A 26,626-nucleotide genomic window follows, 5' to 3' on the forward strand; every position below is an offset into this window, starting at 1 on the left:
ATAACAGACCAGCGCGTCTGACGGATTAGCCAGTTATAAGAACGAGACCAGGAGATTCAAGTACACCACGGGCGGCAATGTTTAGAGCGATATGGACCAATGAGAGAATGACATCGAGTAGTAGGAGTTTCACGCTGAAAATATTTAATCTATCGTTACATAACAGGTTCCTTTTTTAATTTTTTTGCCCGTGATGGATGCTCACTTCTAAGGTCTCACTGATCCTTGCTTTGGGCGGCATCGGACAGTGGGTTGGCCACCCCTGCAGTGAATCTTCTGCTGTCGCTGAAAAGAGATATCGTTGAACGATCAAATACACGTATACTGACTGAAACAGAGAGATATTTATATCAAGTTACATAAAAAGGCAGGGGTAGTTCACAGGTGATCTCGCTGCTAGTATATCTGTCTCTCGCCATTTCACTCTCCGCTCTCTCTCTCTCCTCTCTCTCTCTCTCTCTCTCTCTCTCTCTCTCTCTCTCTCTCTCTGTTGCACACACACACACACACACACACACACACACACACACACACACACATTTAAACACACAAGAAAAACAGCGCGCGTTTTCGAGCAGTTTCGCGTATAGCCTATGTGAATGTTTTAACAAGGCGTAGCAACTACGAGGAGCAGTCATTAAGTTTTAATCACCAACTCGAAAAAAAGTTTAGTAATTATTTTTGTTGTTTACATTTATATGTCTACATTCTTGATACATGTTCAAATTCTGGCGCCAAGATACCGTATCACGCTGCTAGAGGGCTGAAAACAAAACGGTGCAGATCATTGTTAAAGTGGAGTATCGTGCGGTAATTCCTTTTCTGCCTTTCAAGGGGAACAGTGCAGCAGTAGTCCCTATCGTATGATACTGCAGACAGTTGGTAGAGACACTTCCACCGGAGACAAGAGAGTGTGAAACCCAAAGAACGAAGTGGGAGGTCCTCTACGGAGAACTGGGAATTGCAACATAAATAGTGTCTCTGGTTCGCGGAGCCCTCCGTATCATTACCGAGGCAATAGTAGAAAAAGTGAAAATCATTCACATGCCAATTTTCAACATCTTTTACGACATTTTGAATATTACATTGGTGCCCCGACACCTTCTTTTCGTCCGCTGCGTTCCACATCGCCCATGTCATTACAAAAACCCTGCCCAGTTAAGACAGCAGCGGAAATGTTACAGTGGGATTAGACAAACCCAGATGTGTTCTTTGGCTACATGCCTCGGGCATCGATGTGTGTGATGTCCTTAGGTTGGTTAGGTTTAAGTAGTTCTAAGTTCTAGGAGACTGATGACCACAGATGTTAAGTCCCATAGTGCTCAGAGTCATTTGAACCATTTTTTTCTTTTTGCTCAGAGCCATTTGAACCAAACATGAGGACACATCAACACCAATGAAGGTGCAGAACCAAACATCATCAGGGAAAGGTAATGCTGAGTGTTTGTTTGGGACTGCTGTGATATGATGATAAGAAATTGTGCTCGGAAAAGGCAACCAATCACAGGATTATACTACCGATATCTCGTGGCAAGATTATTCTAGGGTTTCAAGGCGTTGTGGGTGGACAATTGTCCAGGTTTTATTTCCTTTCTCCATGACAGCGCCTCAACCCATTCTGCACAGAACACAGTCGCCCATCCTGCTGCTGTGTGCTACAAATTTTTTTAACCGCCCGGTATTATGCTGAAGTACAGTACCATTAACTTATATAACAAAAATAAGGCACACTGCTAATAATGTTAATGACAATTGAAATAATAATAATTATTAAGCACCTGCACACACACACACACACACACACACACACACACACACACACACACACACACACACACACACACATTGATGCAAACGACCTTACCTGTCATGCATTGCCCTCTGGCCTTTAGATCTACCTTCGGGTGGAGAAACAATTTTGACAGCCATTACCCGAATGGCGCTGATATTTCAAAGTAAGAATGATTCGCGAAATACCAAAGTGCAGGCTGTTGCAACCAAGATCTCTGCCAAATCAGTTGTCTCTGGCAGCTGCCTTTGCAGGTTGTTAGTGTAGACAGGGACTAAGATCATCACATTGTTTAATGATCGTAGAATTTTTTTTTCTTTGAGGTGATAATTCAAACACTGTCATCGCCCTTGTATAGACCCACTATATACTCCTTCCACCTTTCTGCTTTCCCCTCTTTGCTTGCAAGTGGCTCTCTTTTCTCCAAAGCCCTCTTTAATTTTCCTGTAGGCTGCATCTATCTTACCCCTAGTAAGATAAGCCTCTACATCCTTACATTTGTCCTCTAGCCATCCCTGCTTAGTCATTTTGCACTTCCTGCCGATCTCATTTTTGAGACGTTTGTATTCCTTTTCACCTGCTTCATTTATTGCATTTTATATGTACATTATCCTTTCATAAATTAAATTCAATATTTCTTCTGTTACCCAAGGATTTCTACTAGCCCTTGTCTTTCGACCTACTTGATCCTCTGCTCCCGTCACTATTTCATCCCTCAGAGCTACCCATTCGTCTTCTACTGTATTTCTCTCCCCCCTTTCTATCAATTGTTCCCTTATGCTGTCCCTGAAACTTTGTACAACCTCTGGTTTAGTCAGTTTATCCAGGTCCCATCTCCTTAAATTCTCTTAAAATTCTCCTTAAAATCTTCTTAAATTCTCCTTAAATTTGCAATTTCTTCAGTTTTAATCTACAGTTCAAAACCAATAGATTGTGGTCAGAGTCCACATCTACCCCTGGAAATGTCCTACAGTTTAAAACCTGATTCCTAAATCTCTGTCTTACCATTATATAATCTATCACCTTTTAGTATCTCAAGGATTCTTCCATGTATACAACCTTCTTTTATGATTCTTGAACCAACCGTTAGCTATGATTAAGTTATGCTCTGTGCAAAATTATACCAGACGGCTTCCTCTTTAATTTCTTCGCCATATTCTATATTCACCTACAGTGTTTCCTACTTTCCCTTTTCCTACTGTCGAATTTCAGTCACCCATGACTATTAAATTTTCGTCTCCCTTCACCAACTGAATAATTTCTTTTATCTCATCATGCATTTCTTCCATTTCTTCGTCATCTTCAGAGCTAGTTGGCATATAAAATTGTACTACTGAAGTATGCATGGCCTTCGTGTCTGTCTTGGCAATTGTAATACGTTGACAATGCTGTTTCTAGTAGCTTACCCGCACTCCTATTTTTTATTCATTATTTAACCTACTCCTGCATTACCCCTATTCGATTTTGTATTTATAATCGTGTATTCGGCTGACCAAAAGTCTTGTTCCTCCTCCCAGCGAACTTCACTAATTCCTACTATATCTAACTTTAACCTATCTATTTCCCTTTTTAAATTTTACCTGCCCGATAAAGGATCTGACATTCCACGCTCCGATCCGTAGAACGCCAGTTTTTTTTTTTTTCTCCTGATAACGACGTCCTCTTGAGTAGTCCCCGCCCAGAGATCCAAATGGGGGACTATTTTACCTCCGGAATATTTTACCCAAGAGAACGCAATTATCATTTAACCATACACTAAAGTTGCATTCCCTCGGGAAAAATTACGGCTGTAGTTTCCCCTTGCTTTCAGTCGTTCACAGTACCACAACAGCAAGGCCGTTTTGGTTAGTGTTACAAGGCCAGATCAGTCAATCATCCAGACTGTTGCCCCTGCAACCACTGAAAAGGCTCTTGCCCCTCTTCAGGAACCACACGTTTGTGTGGCCTCTCAACAGATACCCCTCCGTTGTGGTTGCACCTACGGTACGGCTATCTGTATCGCTGAGGCACGCAAGCCTCCCCACCTACGTCAAGGTCCATGGTGCATGGGGAGAGGATGTTAGAAATAATACTAAGAATAATTAAGAATCTTTACACCCACTCATGCAAACTACCTTACTAGTCACGTATTAAACAGCATTGGCCGTACCGCAAATAATATCGTGCAGCTGTCAAATCTTACTTTATTGGCATTTGAAGTACGGGGTGTCCATAAAATATATCTACAACTTAAGGTTTTAATTGGTTTAAATTATGCTTGATATTAACAAATGGTATTCATCATGTGATAAAGTAACTCACAAAGTTCTGTTTCCTCATTCATACTCATCAGTGCGTAGACACCAAGTGGCACGAATAACATCTAGTTGGAATATCGTTTCTCTCCACTTATGATTCAAGATCTCGACTGTGACCTGTCCAAATGCGTCATGAATGCAAGCCTTCAAGTCCTGCAGGTCGCTAACCTTGGTCCGCCAGGTCTCTTACAAACGTTCCTGAATAGGTGTAGCGGTGTGAGGTTGGGAGATTGTGGTGACATTCGAATTGACCCACCTCGTTCAGTCTACCTATCCGGAAACCTTCCATCTAGAAATTGATGGACTTTTAAGTCTCAGTGGGGTGAAGTTCCATCCTGCGGGAATATGACGTCAAGTTTCAGGTGTTCCAACTGTGGAACAGCAAACTCTTCTAGACGCGATGAAAAACAATGGAGCAATGATGCAATTGTGCATCACTCTGCAACAAACAATGACCTTGAAACTGTCTCTTTCCATTTGCGTCTAACATGAGGATGCTGTAAACCAAATATACCAATGTTATGAAGATTCAGTTTGCCGGATAGGTGAGAGTTGTCTTATCGGAAGAAATATCTTTTCCAAAAAGTCATTCTTTGTGTCAATGATGCCTAGCATATCCTCTGCAAACTATTCGCCCTCAGGTTACTCTGTAAGCTTTAATTTCTGTAGTAACTGCTCCTCGTAGGGATATATCCGTGCCGGCCGTTGTAGCCGAGCGGTTCTAGGCGCTTCAGTCCGGAACCGTGCTGCTAATACGGTCGCATGTCCGAATCCTGCCTCGGTCATGGATGTGTGTGATGTCCTTAGGTTAGTTAGGTTTAAGTAGTTCTAAGTCTATGGGACTGATGACCTCAGATGTTAAGTCCCGCAGTGCTCAGAGCCATCTGAACCATTTGATATAGCCGTAACGTCTTATTGAAGACACTGTGCATTGTTGATCGTCTCATTTCCAACTCTGGCCGCTATTCGCACCGATTTTGTCGAACTCCTTGTAAATGCGTACCGTACCTCGTCTACGTTGGAGTCTGAAACAGATGTGCGACCTGCCCTCTTTTGATGGAAAATTCTACCCGTTTTCATAAATGACGTATGCCAGGCCCGCATAATTCGTTGTTCATATGCATATCGTGTTAGAAAACTTCGTTGCACTTTTGTATCGGACGTCGTCTGTATGTACCACTACACACACTGAGCTTTCTCCTGTGACGACCGTATGCAAACAGGTTTACAAGTTAAATTTCCCATCAAAATAGGGTCACCTGGAGGGTAAATTGTCTTATGAGTTACCACACACTGAAAGGCATTTGCTAATATCTAGCATTATTTTAAAGTTAAGAAAATCTTCATTTGCAAGGATAATTTGTGGATATCCTTCATTATCAAAAAGGTTTTCGTGGAACGACTTCACACAACATTACTGCCAAAACAATAACTATCTCAACTTCATCTTTCATTTCAAGTAATGATTACAACTGCTTTTTGATGATACGTTATAAATATATTTAACAAAAAAGAGTGCTCATTACACTGAATTTTAGTTACTCAATATCAAAACAAATACGAAAAAGAATCGCTGAGAGGCTACGCATTACAACGTATTATTGAACGTACTTGAACTGTTGCAGTGGACGTCGTGAATTAAGTGACAGAGTGACTTTTTCTAATTTTCTCCCACAGTCTTTCCGTTACAGTTTTTGTGTTAACCAGTTCATCGTCATTTTTCCCTTCTTCCGAAGTCTCATAGGACTAACAATAAAAACACATTAATTCATATGCTTCTCTCCAAACACCACACCGTACACAACTATATCGCCGCGCACTGCTTCACTCACACACACGCACCGATTGCCAGCCACAGATACTGTTACTTTCCAACGTAAAGCTAAGTGTCGAAACTGCAGCAAGCGCTGCGCCAGAGATTAACGATGCAGTGAAGAAAAGGACTAGCGTGGGTGAAGTGCTCCTTGGAAAAACAATATAATTAATCTTAGAAAATGTGAACATTGATAAAAAGGAAGGACTGTATTTTTTCTACTTCGTACCTATCTCGGAAGACGTAGCTATGTATGTATGAATGTAATATCAGAAGTAATTGTTGTATAATGGTCATATTGTAAGTGAAAATTACATTAAACGAAAAGATCCGCCTGTAGACAGATTTAGTGAAAGTAAAGTCGGTGATTTGTGTTCTAATGAATGCTCTTAATTCATGAGGTTCTGTATACCCGGTTATTTCACATAGGTGTAGCTTAAGATCGCAAGAATCAAGGGAGAATGAATCATAGATAAAACCTGCAAACCCTTTCTTAATCTCATTTGAGAGTAGAATTCTTTCATCTGGGTTACTTGTTCTACCACAACACAACTAATATCGACAGCTATCGTGCACTTTCCACTGAATAATGTATATGCACCGTACGTGTTCCCTGCCGTCTTAAGAGTAATTAAAGTGCTTTTCCTAATTTGATGAACACATAACACTACTTCCAGGAAACAGTATTTTCCAGCAGCCAAGAAGAAGAAGACGGAACCGGAGAAATCAAGTAAGAGTTAAATACGCTATAAGACTGTTCACTGAACACATGAAAACTTAACTTTCAGAAAGAGGGCTATTCAGAAAGTTGAAAACGCTTTGGCATTAAAAAAAAGTACAAGAAATACACTTTATTAAATACATCTGAAAGAGCGACTGACATACTACTTTTCCACATAGTCACCAAACACATTGAGGCACTTATCGTACCGGTGGACAAGCTTTGAAAGAACTTCGTCGGAGAATTCTGCCGCCTGAGACTTCAGCCACCTAGTTACGCCCGCCTGGAGTTCCGCGTCGTCATCAAATAGGTGCGTTGCAAGCCAGTTCTTCATTTTGGGAAACAAGTGCAAGATCGGGGCTGGAGGGCGGATGAGCGAAAATTTCCCATTTGAATGAGTTAAGGAGTTCTTTAGTGTGGTTTGCCATGTGAGGTCGGGCTTTGTCGTGCAAAAACAAAATTTTTGACGTCAGCTTTCCTCGGCATTTGTTTGAACTGCTCTTCTAAGGCCTTGCAAAGTTTGAAAATACCTGGCAGAATTTATGGTTGCTCCACGTTCGAGAAAATCAATAAGAAACACACCTTGCCTCTCCCGAAACACTGTCGCCATCAACTTCCTTGCTGACAAGGTTTGCAAACATTTTCTTGGTTTTTGGGGGCACCATGTGTGCCCCCCTTCATGGACTGTAATTTTGTCTCGCAATTGACGTGTTTCACCAAAGTCTTGTCACCGGTTACGATTCGCACCGGTAATGAATCGCCATGTTTGTGGTAGGCCTCCAGAAATGTCAACGTTGTCCCCATTCCCTGTTCTTTATGGTGCTCTGTAAGCATTTTGGTCACACATCGTGCACAAAATTTGTGGTAGCCTAGCTTTTGAGTGACAATTTCAAACAACTAAGTCCGTGTAACTTGTGGATAAGAAAGTGAAAGCTCCGTTATATTAAAGCGCCGGTTTTAACGAATCGTTTCTTCAACTTTAGCGACAAGATCATCAGTCACAATGCTCGGGCGTTTACTTTTCTCTTCATCATGAACGTTGGTTCGGCCATTTTTAAACCGAATGCACCATTTCCAAACGGAACATTCACCCATTACGTTGTTTCCGTACACTTCGTAGAGTTCACGATAAATGTCTACAGGTTTAAGGTTTTTTGCACAACAAAAACCGTATCACTGACTGCACCTCACAACTGGTGGGATTTTCGATTGCAGCGCACATTTCAAATTTGAATATCGAAAATACCAGACGCGCAGAGACGTTCCCGCTGTCACAGATGGGTGCCGACTGAGCTGCCGAGCACGAACATACGAAAATATATGCGATCGTCGCGCGCCTAGCGGCGTCAGTCGGAAACGTTCCCTACTTTCTAAATAGCCCTCATATTATGAATTCATACAAGACCCTTACTCTGTTTCAAAAAATGGATTTAGTGCAAAGTTAGTCTCCAGTAATGAAATAGGTATACATTAATTCTAAATGAATGTCATGTATATTTAGTATATAGTGGGAGGCCAAACTACACAACTCAGTTACTCTCTAGAGTAATATTGTGTACTTACCATATTAAACTCCTTGGCCTACCCTGTACAATTCTGTTTGATATGTTAGCAAAATTCCCAGTAAGTCCCCAGTCCTTACATAATCGAACTCCCGTGTATAAAAGAGCTTCACACGTTTGGTGACTTTACAAGTGAATTAATGTGTTAAATTTTTTACTCTAAGCATGTAAGAGAGAACAAATCTAGAAAAGGCTTGAAATATGCTTGAAGTCAGTTGGAAGTCTCTAAGTGCTCTCACTATCAAACACTGGATGAATATAGTAAGGGTAATTCCCTCCCTGTTTTTTTTAACCATAGTTTTTCGCGTATCTCGTTATTTATGGCTGAACTATGTGTCGTACAATGATATAATTTTGCAGGCATGTGCAGTAGTGTATGCAGATAGTATCTGTAAAATGTGCAGCGAACAGAGTCAGTAGTAATGAAGCAATAAATTAAAATTCATTGCCTGATGATAAAGTTTTATTGCTCGACATTTTAAGCATCAGTCTTTCAATTTCACTTAAAAAAACATTAATGTATGATTATTTCAATTAAGGTTTTAGTTAGAAGTAACAACATGAAAAGAATATTTCACATCGTTTGGTTTTCTAAGAGAATTGGGGATGGGGTAGGACATAGAGGATTATGCATAAGTTCCACCACGCTTTCAGAAGCCGACTGCGAAAAACTACAACACATGCAGAAAACAGACGTAGATCGGTGGTCGAAGCATCTCTCGAAGTTTGTAAATTGCACTACAGGTGCTCAATATGGGCTTCATTTGTGATGTGACAAGCTTAAGTTCCTGAGTGCAAGACGTTGACACAGTGTGGCCTGGAAGGCGCGAAAGCAACCCGCTTCGTGAATCAGGTAACTGGGTTGCCTATCTGCAGATGCGAACTAATTCGTTGTGACAATACGGAGACGAGGTTAGCAACGAAACTTGAAGACAGCACAATAAACAGGTGCAGTCTGTAATTATGTGTACTCCGCTAACATGCCTTTACCAGTGGGATACTGATTCATAAACATGCAACGAATTTCTGTTGGTTCTCTCATAACCTATCGTGTGACACATACGTCCCGATGGTGGTCAAAGTGTTAAGCAAAAGATTTTATGCCTCTAAATTGTTATGATGTCAATGTCTCTTAAACTACGTCTCTTACAACGATATAATTTTTCAAGCACATTCAGTGATATATGTGAAACTATCTGCAAAATGTGGAGGGACAAGCGCCGGTAGTAAAGACGTAAGACAAGAAAGAAATATCAAATTGCCAAATAACGAAACAAAAAAAAGTTGTACCTCTAAAACGTCATGCCTGATTTTTAAGTCTAAGTTTTAAACAGGGAAAATGTGCTAAGCAGTAAACTGCTTTTCCTTTATCGTTTTGTAGTGGGAGGGGGAGTGGGTAAGAAATTGCTAGCGAGAAAATGTTTCATAAAATTTTGAAATCATAGACAACATTTTTGAAAGTCGCTAAGGGCTGCAATCTGAAACTATTATATATGGTTCCGGGTTTAGTAATATATATTTACACGTATATTTGATTTCATGGTATACATTATACTTTTTACAAGTTACTTTAGATTTTATGAGAAATGTCTTATTACTAATTCGAACCAAAATTACATCTTTGCAGTGGCCAAACGTGAAAAAGGTCTTTACACTCCCTCGTCCCTCTAACAGATGACCTCAGTTGTTACTTTTACAGAACGTCTGCGTATATATCGAAATACTTCACAAAGAACTGCGATATGAAACGTACAAATTAAATAAACAAAGTGATGTTGTGCCTATATATTTTGAAAGTGTGTTTATTATATCTGTGTTAATGTCTTGAATTAACTCTGTCATTACAAATTTTATTCTAAAGAATCTGCAACTACATCGCGTAGATGTCTCTGTTATGACGGCGGCAGCTGGTGGCCGAGCGGTTCTAGGCGCTTCAGTCTGGAACCGCGCGACCGCTACGGTCGCAGGTTCGAATCCTGCCTCGGGCATGGATGTGTGTGATGTCCTTAGGTTAGTTAGGTTTAAGTAGTTCTAAGTTCTAGGGGACTGATGACCTCAGATGTTAAGTCCCATAGTGCTCAGAGCCATTTGAACAATGTTTGTTATGACAGATATTTAGTGTAAGACTGTCATTTTGCCTTGGATTTCCATTCGAAAACTATGTTTGAAAATGCATGCGTATGAGCTCGAATTTTGAGTATTACCTCGTCAGTCATTTCATCAGATACAATTTTTGTTCCTCTTGTCTTTCTTTGGAGCGTACGTTCATAAAATTTTAACAGCATAACTCTCTACGATGCACAATGGCAGTCTTATAGTGCCTGCAACTGTAGTATAATAAGCGCCTCGTTACACTCTCGCATTTACTATATAACGCAATAACGAAACGCGCTGCTGTTCTCTGTATCCCCTCTACTAATGTCATTTCGTAAGTGTCTCAGGTGACTGTGCTTTCTTCTCGATAGATAAACAAAAAAAGATTTTAGAATTTTTTCGGTCAGTCTAAGACACTGAACGCACTCTATTGAGAATGGGTGAAACTATGTGCTAAAAAGATTTATATTTACATGATGGGAAGTGTTACGTTCTTAATCCGGGGTGACGCAAATAAAACAGTATTAAACTAAATTTTGGTGCAGGATGATTGGTGACAGATCATTTCTGTTACTGAAAATCTACTTTGTGCTTTCATTTATCTTTACCAACGTACTGTGGGCTACATTAATCTTCGTAGCTTTTTCCGGTGGGATACCAAAGTGTCACTAAGGATTATGGAGCGTTAGCTCTCGTTTATGCATTCTGTTCTACACTTTATAAATGCTTCGAGGATGAATGACGGTGTAATGATTTGGCAAAACTGGAAATTCACATCATATTCTCTTTCGAATTAAATAATGTGTTGATTGAGATATAAGTACACCGGTGTTGTTTTACAGAAGTAAAAATGGAACTTGGCTTAATAGGCTGACACCCGTTTGGTGCAAGAAAAAATCCCTGCAAATAAGAGACAACGAGGTATTCTTTATTGAGTTGTGGAAAAAATAGCAAAAAGCAAAGGTTTTGCATAATTCCCCCGCAAAGACTTGGCCGTGAAGCTTGCAGTATTCATAAGAACTGCGGTCGTGCTGTGTGTGTTACACAGACCTCAGTCCTAATTCACAAGAGGCCCACTGGCCCTTTGATCTCCCTTTAATCCAGTGCTGACACTTTATTATACATTCCTTTGGGCCTTCGGCGCGGCAGCATGAATCTTTAATATAGTTCATTGAGCCCGGTTTTTCTTCTCAGTCCCCGGAGGGGGGTTGCAGGGCTCTGCAGCTGGCGAGAACGGGTAAAACAACCAGAGGGTGGGCAGCGAAAATTTATGAATCCACCAGAAGGCTCCAAACAGCCACAAAGGGTACGAATACGGAAGAGGCGTCTTTAATCATTTGTGCCCTGTTCTACTTTTGTACTGTGTCGTCCTAGCTGCGCGTCCGACAGTAGATACGAGCCGTATCATTACATATAGGAATGTGTAAGTAGTGCAGTGAAGTGTTCTGGTAATGCAATATTCATAACATGTATTAGAAAACATAAAACTGAAATAACAAATTTGGTAAATTTCTGCTGTTGTCAGATGCAGGTAATAAACTGACAATTCGGTCAACATTTGTTTGGCAGAGGTCTTCCTATTTTCCATAGTAATTAAAGAATTCGGAAGATCTTCCCAGGAATGTACTAATTACGTTTAATATATTTTCTCAGCTTGTTTTATACTCAAGAGATACGTACTGCTGTTAGTAACATAACTGCCTTTACATTTGAGGCGCTGCTTCGAAAATAAACGCGACAAATACTGTCATTATAATAATTTGATGGTCTACGTGACTATTCAAAATCACTGAGGCTCTAAAAACAAATAACATCTTATTTCATAATTTTTGTACGACATATCTGTTCTGTAGTTCTCTCCAAATGATCTATTCCTTCACCACATAATCGATATAGTTTCAGATATTTCATCAGACATACTCTCTTCTTTCTTCAATCGAACTGACCATGTTCCGCACCTCCCTATTTGTCCTCTGCTCTCTCTCTCTCTCTCTCTCTCTCTCTCTCACACACACACACACACACACACACTACATTTCCACGTACCCTTATGAGCCAAAACATTATGACTACTGCCCACCGGAGGTTCAATTCCTCCTTGTGGTGTTGCGGGCACGTTCTGCAGGAAGAAAAGAATGTAAGCGGAAGAGAGATGAATGGGCAGACATTGTAACGTAATTACGGGCCCCAATTACGGAAATTCACTAATATAAGTGGTTTTGACCAAAGGCTCACTATTGTGGCGCTGCGGATGGAAACGAGAATATCTAAAACGGTTAAGCCTATTGGCTCACTACCGTCGTGAACACCTTGTAATCCCTGACACAGTACTCGTTAAAGAACGTGCTATGGTAAGTGAGCGGGATTCACCTTATTAGAAAGGATATCCCATAGATATCGACCGCGTGTACCTGAATGGTGGCAAATCAGTCTTGCATCCAACCTGTAATAACAATGATCCGTCAAGTAAGTTCGAAACGCAATTACACGTCAGGATGGATCAAAAGCAATGTGACAATAATACGATCGCCAGCCTAGTTAGGCATTAACTGAGTTTCTCCCCTGTACAAGTTGGTATACATTCATGCAAAACAACAAGTTGTAACACTGCATAATATAGTTAAATTTTAGAACCAGAAAATCTATTGAACTGATAGTTCCTCATTCTGTACTGATATGAAAAATAACGAATACGTAACACTACACTATAACGTTTACTGCAAAACTTCATACTGTCAATTAATCTGATTAAAATCTGGCATAGGTTACTCTAGAAACTGTACTTTCACGCCACACACAAAATGTCAGTTTTGATAAAGACAAAACACGGATAAATTTTGACTTTTATATTTGCTGCCCCCCCCCCCCCCCCCATGAACCATGGACCTTGCCGTTGGTGGGGAGACTTGCGTTCCTCAGCGATACAGATAGCCGTACCGTAGGTGCAACCACAACGGAGGGGTATCTGTTGAGAGGCCGCGTGGTTCTTGAAGAGGGGCAGCAGCCTTTTCAGTAGTTGCAGGGGAAACAGCCTGGATGATTGATTGATCTGGTCTTGTAACACTAACCAAAACGGCCTTGCTGTGCTGGTACTGCGAACGGTTGAAAGCAAGGGGAAACTACAGCCGCAATTTTTCCCAAGGGCATGCAGCTTTACTGTATGGTTAATGATGATGGCGTCCTCTTGGGTAAAATATTCCGGAGGTAAAATAGTCCCCCATTCAGATCTCCGGGAGGGGACTACTCAACAGGACGTCGTTATTAGGAGAAAAAAAAGTGGCGTTCTACGGATCGGAGCGTGGAATGTCAGATCCCTTATCGGGCAGGTAGGTTACAAAATTTAAAAAGGGAAATGGATATGTTAAAGTTAGATATAGTGGGAATTAGTGAAGTTCCCTGGCAGGAGGAACAAGACTTTTGGTCAGCTGAATACAGGGTTATAAATACAAAGTCAAATAGAGGTAACCCAGGAGTAGGTTTAATAATGAATAAAAAACATAGGAATCCTGGTAAGCTACTACAAACAGCATAGTGAACGCATTATTGTGACCAAGATAAACACGACGCCCACACCTACTACAGTAGTATAAGTTAATATGCCAACTAGCTCTGAAGATGACGAAGAAATTGAAGAAATGTATGATGAAATAAAAGAAATTATTCATATAGTGAAGGGAGACGAAAATTTAATAGTCGTGGGTGACTGGAATTCGGTAGTAGGAAAAGGGAGAGAAGGAAACGTAGTAGGTGAATATGGATTGGGGGTAAGAAATGAAAGACGAAGCCGCCATGTAGAATTTTGTGCAGAGCATAACTTAATCATAGCTAACACTTGGTTCAAGAATCATGAAAGAAGATTGTATACATGGACGAAAACCCTGGAGATACTAAAAGGTATCAGATAAAATATATAATGGTAAGACAGAGATTTAGGAACCAGTTTTTAAATTGTAAGACATTCCCAGGGACAGATGTGGACTCTGACCACAATCTATTGGATATGAACTGTAGATTAGAACTGAAGAAACTGCAAAAAGGTGGGAATTTAAGGAGGTAGGACATGGATAAACTGACTAAACCAGAGGTTGTATAGAGTTTCAGGGAGAGCGTAAGGGAACAAATGGCAGGAATGGGGGAAAGAAATACAGTAGATGAAGAAAGGGTAGCTTTGAGGGATGATGTAGTGAAGGCAGCAGAGGATCAAGTAGGTAAAAAGACGAGGACTAGTAGAAATCCTTGGGTAACAGAAGAAATAATAAATTTAATTGACGAAAGGAGAAAATATAAAAATGCAGTAAATGAAGCAGGCAAAAAGGAATACAAGCGTCTCAAAAATGAGATCGACAGGAAGAGAAAAATGGCTAAGCAGGGATGGCTAGAGGATAAATGTAAGGATGTAGAAGCTTATCTCACTAGGGGTAAGGTAGATACTGCCTACAGGAAAATTAAAGAGACCTTTGGAGAAAAGAGAACCACATGCATGAACATCAAGAGCTCAGATGGAAACCCAGTTCTAAGCCAAGAGGGGAAAGCAGGAAGGTGGAAGGAGTATATAGAGGGTCTATACAAGGGCGATGTACTCCAGGGAAATATTACTGAAATGGAAAAGAATGTAGATGAAGATGAAATGGGAAATATGATATTGCGTGAAGAGTTCGACAGAGCACTGAAAGACCTGAGTCGAAACAAGGCCCCTGGAGTAGACATCATTCCATTAGAACTACTGACGGGCTTGGGAGAGCCAGTACTGACAAAACTCTACCATCTGATGAACAAGATGTATGAGACAAGCGAAATACCCTCAGACTTCAAGAAGAATATAATAATTCCAATCCCAAAGGAAGCAGGTGTTGACAGATGTGAAAATTACGGAACTATCAGTTTAATAAGTCACAGCTGCAAAATACTAACGCGAATTCTTTACAGACGAATGAAAAAACTGGTAGAAGCCAACCTTGGGGAGGATCAGTATGGATGCCGTAGAAATATTTGATCACGTGAAGCTATACTGACCTTACGGCTTATCTTAGAAGATAGACTAAGGAAAGGCAAACCTACGTTTCTAGCATTTGTAGACTTAGGGAAAGCTTTTGACAATGCTGACTGGAATATTCTCTTTCAAATTCTGAAGGTGGCAGGGGTAAAATATAGGGAGCGAAAGGCTATTTACAAATTGTATAGAAACCAAATGGCAGTTATAATAGTCGAGGGGCATGAAAGGGAAGCAGTGGTTGGAAAGGGAGTGAAGCAGGGTTGTAGCCCCTTCCCGATGTTATTTATCTGTATATTGAGCAAGCAGTGAAGGAAAAAAAGAAAAATTCGGATTAGGTATTAAAATCCATGGAGAAGAAATAAAAACTTTGAGGTTTGCCGATGACATTGTAATTCTGTCAGAGACAGCAACGGATTTGGAAGAGCAGTTGAACGGAATGGATGGTGTCTTGAAGGGAGGATATAAGATGAACATCAACGAAAGCAAAACGAGGATAATGGAATATAGTCGAATTAACTCGTGTGACGTTGGGTGTATTAGATTAGGAAACGAGACACTTAAACTAGTAAAGGAGTTTTGCTATTTGGGGAGTAAAATAACTGATGATGATCGAAGTAGAGAGGGTATAAAATGTAGACTGGCAATGGCAAGTAAATCGTTTCTGAAGAAGAGAAATTTGTTAACATCGAGTATAGATTTAAGTATCAGGAAGTCGTTTCTGAAAGTATTGGTTTGGAGCGTAGCCACGTATTGAAGTGAAACATGGACAGTAACTAGTTTGAACAAGAAGAGAATAGAAGCTTTCGAAATGTGGTGCTACAGAAGAATGCTGTAGATTAGATGGGTAGATCACGTAACTGATGAGGAAGTGTTGAATAGGATTGGGGAGAAGAGAAGTTTGTGGCACAACTTGACTAGAAGAAGGGATCAGTTGGTAGGACATGTTTTGAGGCATCAAGGGATCACCAATTTAGTATTGGAGGGCAGCGTGGAGGGTAAAAATCGTAGCGGGAGACCAAGAGTTCAGTACACCAATCAGATTCAGAAGGGCGTATGTTGCAGTAGGTATTGGGAGATGAAGCAGCTTGCACAGGATAGAGTAGCATGGAGAGCTGCATCAAACCAGTCTCAGGACTGAAGACCACAACAACAACAACATATTTGCTGGTCAAACCAATTTAAAACACTTCAGAATTCAAATGAATGAGAGGGGGGCAGAAACTGTTATGATCTCTGTATTTAAAAAAAATGATTAATGAATGAATTAATCATTCAAGATTTCCAGTGTATGAGTTACTACTCTTTTCATCTTATTTACTGCTCATTTAAATGCCTTTAAATCTGTGTGGAAATAATAAACTTCATTACTATATCAATACTGAAGTTATCTTTCGACTTCGTTAGACCTTCGCTATTCATTTACTGGTTCATTAACAAAACATTTCTTGATACACCATTCTAATATAGCTAGTTCTGTAAATAATTATTATTAACACAATTTTTAATTTTTCTGTGGGACACTCGGATTGCACATCGTTTGGAAAGGTTAGCTGTGAGGATAATTAAATTATGGAAATATTTTGGCAAAATTAAGTTATTACTAAACCAACCAAACACAGCTCACTCTCTGATCCATACGAATATAGTACTAAAAGTTTCTACCTGCTTGTATCAATGCGGCGGTTGGCGGGCGGCGAGATGGCGAGGCACAGAGCACACATACGACCACAGCTATCGCTCTTGACATATCGGCACTTTAATTCTTCTTAGCATCGCAATACTTTTCCATTTAGTGCCTATGGAGTTTTGCCCTGCTGTTTGGGCGTTGGAACAACATACCCGAGGCTCAGTGAAGCTCCAGAAGGTGTTGCTCAAACCAATGCCGAACTCCTACTACTACTGAGCCCGTTGTGCCGTGCAGTGCCCACGCTCCTTTTACCGCGCTCGCCTGCCATCCACCTTTTACCGCTCCCTGACAGACCGGGTATCCTAACACACTGCCTACATTATGGAGAAGACGCACAGTTACAATTTTAAACTTCTTAAAACAGTTTCAACATTTATTACATTTCAATTCTATTACAATATAACTTGACATTTGACATAAACTTTAATATTCACATTGAAACTAAATACTTTTTTTTTCACTTTTACTTTTACTTTTACTTTTACTTTTACTTTTTTACATTGAAACTTATTTACAGTTTTCTTAACATAATGGCATGAAACAAAAAAGAAATGAAATCAGAACATCAATTACACAAGTTTGTTGTAAAATCACATGAAAAGAATTACTTATGTGTACAACAGTACAGATTCTTTGTTGTTACAACCTATGGTAAGCGGCTGAATGATGGCGAAGTAAAAAATAGGCTGTATGTAACTCAACGTCGAACTCTCATCACAAAACTTAGAAGTCGGAGAATCTCCCACTGTGTAATCCAGGATAGGCAGGGATCTGTGGCAGTTCTGACAGCAGAGCATAGTGATAGTGATTCGGAGCCGAGTCGGCAAGACTCAGCGGAGCAGCGCCTCTGAGGAAGTCCAGCGCAGTTCTGGACGAAACGTAAGGAGCAGAAAAAGTTCTTGGACCACGACCTCACATCCCGGAAAGTACATCAACAGTCATGTCACCCGGTCGTGAAAGCCTTCATTCTCCCTTACTGCCTGCACCCGTCCTGTCCGCCTCACCCCCACCCTCACCTACCTTGGCCTCACCATTGACCGTCACCCCACCTGGATCCCACATCTCCACTCCATCCAATCCAATGCACACCACCGCCTCCGACTCCTCAAACTCCTCTCTGGCCAGACATGGGGGTTGCACCCCTCTACCATCCTCCACACCTACAAATCCTTAATCCACCCCATTCTCTGCTATGCCAGTCCTGCATGGATATCTGCCCCCCCCCCCCCAAATTCTATAAGTCCCTTCAGATCCTTGAGCGTCATGCACTCCGCCTCGCCTTCCGTATGCTCCTCCTGTCCCCCACGCGGATCCTCTATGATCTCATCCCTTTCCCCCATCTGCTCCTATTCCTCGAACATATCCGCATCCTCTACACCTCCCGCCGCCTTGAACCCCTCACCCCCTGGTTGCTCCTCTCCTCTCTCATCCCCACCCCGTACCACATCTTCACTGTTGTATCCCCCCTACCCTCCATCTCTACACCCTACATCTGCTTTCCCAAGGTGGCTTTCATTAACTCCCCCTCCCAGATGATGCCCTCTCTTCCTCCATTTATCCCTCCTATCAACTCTGATCCTCACTCCCCTTCCTTTATCCTTTTCCTGGGCTCCCTCTCTTCCCCCTTCCTTCCTCTTTTTTCCCCACCTCCCCTCTCGCTGCTCCCTTCCTTTTGCATTTCCCTCCACTGCCTCTTCTTATTCCCTCTCGCGTCTGCCCTGCCCCTCTCCCCCCTTATGAGTCCTCTCCCTCCTTTGTTCACCCCCCTTTCTTTTTCTCCTCTCCTCCCTCCTTGTTTTTTCCCCCTTTCGCCAGCTCCCGCCCCCCATCTGCCTTTGGCTCGGGAGTGTCGTATATGCGCCACCGTTTCTCGTGCAGTGTTTTACAGTGTGTGTTTTCCAGTGAGTGTTCCGTGGTGTGTCTTAAGGGACTAATAGCGAACAGCCATCATACTGTCGCTGGTGTGATTTTTTTTATCTCTTGCGAACAGAAACCAGACTGTCGCCATGTTTTTTTAATTGTGTGTCTACTATGTTACTTGTCCGATTCCAGTGTATTTTATCGACATTGCCATCCCCTTTTGCTTTCTGTTTTAATTTTCCGCATTTTTCGCCGTTTCACACTTTAAGTCATCATTTTATCGCCTGTTTTTCCTTGTTCCTTTCTTCTTCATTTTCTTACCAAAAAGTCTGTAGGCTGTAGAGCAGCGTACTAAGCTGCTGCCAGCCCGCTCCCCTTCGGGGGGAATTGAAAATCAATAAAAAAAAAAAAATAGCTGCGGCCGTAGTGAAAGATGAACCGTCATACAAACACTACAGTAGTGACTGATGAAATATTTTGTTTCGCTTACTTTGAAATTGTATATACCGAAGGACATTGATTATTTGCTTGTAGCCATTTTCTTGCGACCCACCTTTGTGAATATAATTATTTAAGTATTGTTATTTTAACTTATTGTATTAAAACTCCATTAATATGAATTGCTTGACTGTTGTCCAGCAATCCGAGAAAACACCTTCCTAGACGAGAGTGCAGGATACTGCACTGGCGACAAGTTATAAGAAGCACAGAGTGCCTGGCAGCCACAGAATTTTCTTTTGTGTTTTGTTGGCGCCTTAATTCTTTGTTGTCTTTCCTTTGCTAATCGGCGTTTTCAGGTGGGCGTTGCAGAAATTTTCTTCGCTTTTATACTTATTTTTCTTGCTTGCCTTGTCTGTTTCTTGCATTTGTCTCTTCTAACAAGCCCACCCCTATTCCATCCACTGCTGAGGCGCAACAGCTGGAAGTGTTAGATGCAGTGCAGCTAATGCAGATGTTTCACTTTCAGAGCCAGCAAATATCCTCACTGCTAACCACGGTACAGCAGTTCCCGGCAAACCAAACTACTAAAGCAGCACAAGCAACACCCACTCTCAGCGCTATACCACCTTTTCGCCAGTTTCATGTACAAGAAGAGGAATGGCTCAAGTGGTTGCAACGGTTTGAAGCCCACGAAACGGCTCACAACATACCAGGTACTGTGAAACTACTCTACATCTTGTCCTCGTTACTAAATGCAATATTCAGACTTATCCGAAAGTTATATCCTAATGCCACTCCGAATAAAGTTTCGTGTGGTCAAGTTGTAGATTCGCTAACAAACTGTTATGACCAACAAGTGAATGTCATAGCAGTTAGGCATCAATTCTCTAATCCTAAAAAAAAAAAAAATGTCAGAACAAACTTATTGCGAATGGATAAGGATTTGCAGGGTATGATGAGGGAATGCAAATTCAGATGTGCTTGTGGTGCTTTATATTCAGTGTTATGTTGCATGATGTGAATGTGTGCAATGTAACTGATGTCAAACTCAGGGAACAGATTTTGAAACAGTCCGATCCATCATTTCAGCAAGTACTGCAAATACTAGATCAGTACGAGTGAGGTGACCTGCCAGATTATAAATTTGAGCAGCCAGTAATTTGTCGACATTAAAATTATATTAATACCTTCAGCTGCTGACGGCGTTGACATATATCGACGCGAACAAGCGAAAATGTGTGCCCCGACCGGGGCTCGAACCAGGGATCTCTTGTTTACATAGCAGACGTTCTATTCATCTGAGCCAACGAGGGCACAGAGGATAGTGCGACTATAGGGACTATCTCTTGCACGCCTCCAGAGAAACCCACATTATCACCTTACATGTCCACACACTACATTCGTAGTGTCCCACTCCAACACACTCATTACTCACGCAAGATTTTCTTACCAAGTTCCGTAAGAGTTCGGGGAATATGTGTGCACCCACACAGAAGAAGAAGGTCTTGGCCGGTATTGCCAGAACTATATACTTATATGGATACAGAGTCTGTTCTTTCGAAAGAACAGACACCATATCCATATAAGTATATAGTAATTAATCGGGTTGAGTCACTTGTTTTGCGACCGGCCATTCAGCAGCAGCAGCAGCAGCTTGTGTTCGCCACGCTGAGTAAACAACTTTCCATGCTGCTTTATTATTATTATTATTATTATTATTTTTATATTGGGACTCGAACCCACAATCCCCGGTTTAGGAGACCGATGCCTTATCCATTATTTTTTTTTTTTTTTTCCATCGGGCCTCCTTCCTCCCCTACAGCCCGTCCTTCCGCTCGCCATTTGTGCCTTCTTCGGCTAGCTTCTGAGCTATGTTTGGTCCATACGAGATAGGTGAGTGGTGAAGTAAATGTATACAAGTAAATGTATACAAGTAAATAAAATCCATTCTTTTGGGGTTATGGAAAGGAAATAGGTCCACTACATTCTTCCATCATAGTGCGGGAGCGATTTTTATAGGAGAGCCAGGCGTACTTCAGCCTGCTGGCGTCTCATGTGTGCGTCAGCAACCTATTAGCGCTGCGACACGAGGGCAAAGGGTAAACGAAATAGCCACCTTGTTGGCGTAAACTGAATGAGAAACTTAATAGATAATTTCATAAAGAAAAAAAAAAGGAATCCTGAGATTGAACAAAATGTCGTTTGATCGTTCTTCAGCTCTGTCGGTAAGACAATGTTCGGTTCAAGAAATTTGCGTATTTGTCTTTGTATTTCTTTTGTCGTTCGAGCTTTTGATGTTCTGTCATCAGGTACATCCAATAATCTGTTTCACTTTTCGTCATAGCCGTTGAGATGTAAGGGACTGTCAGTCCTTTGAGCCAGTTGGCTGACCTTTTAGTGTTAGGATATGGCACGTCATCAGGCAGAAGGACGTGTGTCGGTGAAATTGTGTTAGGTGACGTACGGAGCACATGTGCTAGTTTATGCCTGAAGAGATTCGACACGTCTTTCAAATCGTCACAGACGAAGCGATGTTCTTTGGTGTCGACATTGCAGCTGGAACAGTTTCGTGTGTGTGCCAGACGTATTGCGTACAATTTGGAGTTAGTTGAGATTTTTCTATTGACTGTGACGTACCACGTCGATCGCACATTGGATGGTAGATGGGGGTCAGATATGTTGTCCCATATGTTTTTCCAATTATAATGCCGAAACTTGTTTTCTATTCGATTGCGCAATTTTCCTTCCAGCAAGGTGTTGTAAACCTCATTAACCCAATATATGTCCTTCTCCGGTATTCTATGGCGTACATAGCTGTATTCCACCAGAAAATGTTTATAGTGGTACAGCTCGTGGGATATGTGATGCACATCGATTGGTGGATCTCTGCTCACTGAGGTGTTTTCACTTAAGAGATGAGCCACGAAGGTCCGCGGTGATCGTTGACACTGTTTATAAGTTTTGCTAACGTATAGCGCTTGCGCTTTAAGGTAGATGTCTGTCAGTTGCAGCCCTCCATTGCGTGTCGGTAGCGTCAAGGTATCATATGAAACCTTAAATATCTGACCTCTGCTGACAAAGTAACCAAGCGCTGCTTGCATTTGGTGTGCTATGATTCGTGGCAGAGGCAGCACTTGGGCAACATAGTTAACTTTGGAAGTGATGTATGTATTGGCCTGTTGCACTTTTTGTATTACGTTTAAATTACGCAAGCTGTGTTGTTTTATGCTTGCCTGTAATGTGGCAAGTAATTTTCGATAATTGAGAGCGGCCGTGCGGCGGATATTACTCGTATATTCTATTCCAAGGCATTTTATTTTTTCCACAGTGTTGATACGTCCAGCGGCTCTGATCTCTATACCCCGACCAAGATTCATAATACCAGATTTATTGCGGTTGAGTTTAGCTCCTGACGCCAGTTCGTAGGTCGCCACAACTTCAAGTACTCTTTCCACCTCGCTTTCGTCAGTCACAAGTACCCCTACATCGTCCGCGTAGGCTTGACATATGATCTTCTGTCCGTGTATATGTAATCCACGGAGTTGCCTAGTCAGGGATACTAAGAGAGGTTCAAGCGCAATCGCGAAAAGCGTCATGGACATTGGGCAACCTTGTCTTACCGAACTCTGCATATTGATCGGGTGACTTAGTTGTCCGTTGACACTGATTCTTGACGTGCTATTCGTCAGTATGTTTTTCACGGAGACTATAATTTTCTGGAGGAAGTGCATGGATGTCATACACCGGAGCAGGTACGAATGATTAACTTTATCAAAAGCTTTTTCAAAGTCAAGTGACATCAGAGCAAAGCGAATGTTGCAGGCTTCCGATATCGCTATAATGTCTCTGTAGTCGCATGAGGTCTGAAATATCGTTCTGTCCTTTCCCACACTTGTCTGGTAGGCTCCTGTGACTGTACGAATAACAGAATTGAACCTTTGCATCATGATACGGCCGAAGATTTTATAATCACTATTGAGAAGTGTTATGAGTCGAAGATTCTCCACGGTTTTTCCTCCTGGTGTTTTGGGGACTAAGACCACTGTACCTTCACAGAATTCCTTCGGAAGGTCAGCGTCGGCATTTATTATTTCATTGCATACTAGTGTCAATTTATCAATTATTTGTTGGCGAAAAGTTTGATAAAATTCAGCAGGTAGCCCATCTGGTCCAGGTGATTTGTTCTTTGGGCTCCTCGAGATGGCATCTTCGACGTCTTCGTCCGTTATTCTCGCTGCGAGCGCATCAGCTTCTTCTGGAGTGAGTCCCTCTGTCGTCCTAGCAGTGAGAGCTTGCTGCGCTGTTTCATCTGTCTGTGTATTGGCCAGCAATTCACTAAAGTGTCGATGGATCTCGTCTCGTATTGCAGCTTGATCTGTCAAGAGTCTCCCGTCTGAAGTTTTGAGTTCCGTCAGAATTTTCCGTTTTTGTCTTTTGTTCTCTTGGAGGATGTGGTACATCGATGTTGTTTCTTCTCGTGTACCGTTCTGCAAACGCGTTCGTATTTTACAGCCTTCGAGATGGTGTCTCTGCGGGGTGAGCAATATTGCTTTTATTCTGTTGATTTGCCCATAATTGGTTATGACTGTAGCATCCCGAACGCACAAGTCTCTCAGACAGCTGAAGTAAAAGTCTAATGTCCGCTTCCGCCAGGCGACGTTTTCACGGGAGTAAGTCTTCATTGTCTTTATTATTGCGGGCTTCACGCAGTTTAGCCACCAATTCAGCGCCGTACCGTAAAAGTGGAACTTCCTTTCACATTCTGACCAAGTGGTGTGGAAGGCGGCGTGACATCCAGGATCCGAAAGATGAGTAACGTTTAGCTTCCACTGACCTCTCGCCCTGTAAGTGTCTTGTTTCTCTAAATTTACCGTACATATGTACGCGATATGATCAGAGAAAATCGTGGGCCATTGCTCGGACTGTAAAACGTGTCTCCTTAAATTGGATGTTGCGTAAATCCTGTCGATACGACTGGCAGAATGGCTGGTGATATAGGTGAAACCTAGCCTATCACCGTGCTGTAGTTCCCGAGCATCAAACAGATGGAAGTCTCTGACGATGTTCTCCAGTTGCAGAGATTTGTTAAAATTTGGCGTCTGATCTATGAGACTCAGCACACAATTAAAGTCACCCGCAAATATTATTTGTTCAAATCGCACCGCGAAAAGGGGGGCGATGTCCTCCTTGAAAAAGTCGGCCCTGCGGCGCTTGTTTCCGGTTCCTGACGGGGCATATATGTTGATAAACCTGGAGTTGTTTATCGTGACAGCGAGACCTCTACTGTTCGGCAGTTGCGCCACGTCTGTAAGTAGGATCCCCTATTTAGTCATAATCCCTGTACCGAGGCTATTATCATTGCCAGGATTGATGACGGCGTTGTAGCCAGTGATGTCGTCCAAACGGATGGCCGTTACTTCTTGCAGCAATAAGATGTCAATATCAGCGGCGTACAGAAAATCTTGGAGATTTCTCAGATTGAGGGTGCTGCTAATTTTATTTATATTCAAGGTCGCAATTCTGTACGCCTGCAAGGACGTCATGTCGACTATACCGTGTCAGGTGGGATACTGTTTGCCAAGGGAAGTGGATGCTTGCTCCACTTAAAAGAAGTCGGCAACATCATCTGCTGCACGAGTGTCTTTGATGGTGGTTTGTTGCCGGGTGGACACATCCTGTCAACGGTCTGGTGCCGTCCGTCCTGAAAGTTGTGGTATGTCAGCCATCTCTGCATCACGGCTTTGCTCCTCCATGTCAGCCGCCCAGTCTCGCGTGCACGTAACTTCCCGCGTGTACGTGTTTGGTACAGGTGGAAGCTCCTTCAGACTAGCTGCACCGTCTTGAATGTGGATTCCACGGTCGGGGTCAGTGTCCTCATTTCGAGTCTTCTTTTTTGTTGTTCGATCTTCCAGAGGAGTTGCCTGTGTCGTCTCCGCCAGTTATTGGCCTATTTGTTTCGCCTTTTCACGCAGAATTGGCGCGATTTCTGCTGCTCCCTGACGGGCTATTCGACGTTTCTTCCGTTTCTTTGGTGAAACAGTTGAAGGCTGCTGGTCATTATCCTCCGACGTGGCAAACGTATCCTCTTTGTGTTGCCCGACTTCTTAGAGTGATTCGCACATGCCTTCTTCTGCCGTCTTAGCCTAGTCTTGTTCTGCACGCCTTTCAGTTTCCTCGTCTTGTGAGCGTGCTGGACCTGTAGCTTCTGTGCTCCTAGTATCTATGGCTACGTTACCATCGGGAACGTCGGCATAAGCAACTACCGCCCTGTCGAAACTCATGTCTGGGGCGACGTCACAGCGAAGTGCGGCGGCGTACGTCACGGGCAGCGTGTCCATTTGACTAGGCGGGTCTCGCTCCCCAGGCGGCACTTGCGTCACACGCCGTTGAACACACTGCGCGCGCACGTGTTGGGTCGAACCACAACCCGAGCAGGTTCTCGGCTGGCCATCGTAAATGATGATCGCTCTATATCCACCAATCTAGAGATACGACGGGATATGTTTCAGCATGTCAATCTTAGCTTGCCTGGCTCCATTTAATACTGGATACTTGTGCAAGCTAGACCATTTTTCGGCGACATTGCTGATAATGGCGCCATAGTCTCTCAGTTTGTTGTTAATATCCTCGAGCGTTATTTCAAAGGGGATCTCAAAGATTCGAACCGTTCTTATTCCCATTCCGGCAAGCGAAACCGTGACCTGCCCTACGTGTCGGTCTGAATGTTTGAATTTTGCCACCCCACCACATGCTTCTACAATTTGGTCGCACTTGTCAGAACTGGATAACTTAAGGAACACAGTCGGACTGACAATCGACAGGTGAATTCCAATCAATTCATCCACTTTGATCTGAAAAGTTTCTTCGATAAATGCCTCAACTTTGTAAGATTTCGGTCGGGCGTAGTTCGGATCGAAAATCAACTTCAAAGTATCGCGTCGCGTTGTCTGATCCATTATATCATTCTAGAAATGTGGTCGTGAACTATGACTAACGCAGAAAGCGCGCACTCACCACACAGGGCCGGCCGCTCGCAGCGACGATGTAAACACCGCAACAGCCGCTCCGCACGTCCGTACAGCACGGCCGCCGGCGGCGGAATGGAAAGCAGCTCGCTTAACAGGCGACTAAACAGGAGAACAGAAATGCGTCATGCCCTCAGTGTTATTCACGACACAAAAGCCAAGACTGCCCCTCCTGACAACCACAGTGTTACACTTCTGGCAACAAAGAACGTGTACAATCCGTATGTTTGCAACGGAACAAACATAAGAATTAGGCCCACTCGCAAAAATTTAGTCATAAGGCCTATGTCGTGAAGGCAGTATATTCAAAGTGTGGAACAGGCATTAGCGCAATTAGCAAGCGA

General features: G+C 42.3%; 1 long non-coding RNA gene across 1 annotated transcript; it reads right to left on the reverse strand.

Moving 5' to 3' along the window:
* On the reverse strand, nt 1-26,345 carry LOC126281740 (uncharacterized). The gene is made up of 3 exons (XR_007551301.1): nt 26,272-26,345; nt 16,932-17,270; nt 1-285 (listed from the first exon to the last, which is right to left on the reverse strand). It is a non-coding gene; the product is annotated as an uncharacterized LOC126281740 (long non-coding RNA).
* Between the last annotated feature and the right edge of the window lie 281 nt (nt 26,346-26,626).

This window comes from Schistocerca gregaria, chromosome 7 (assembly GCF_023897955.1).
Source record: "Schistocerca gregaria isolate iqSchGreg1 chromosome 7, iqSchGreg1.2, whole genome shotgun sequence".
Lineage (NCBI taxonomy): Eukaryota > Metazoa > Arthropoda > Insecta > Orthoptera > Acrididae > Schistocerca > Schistocerca gregaria.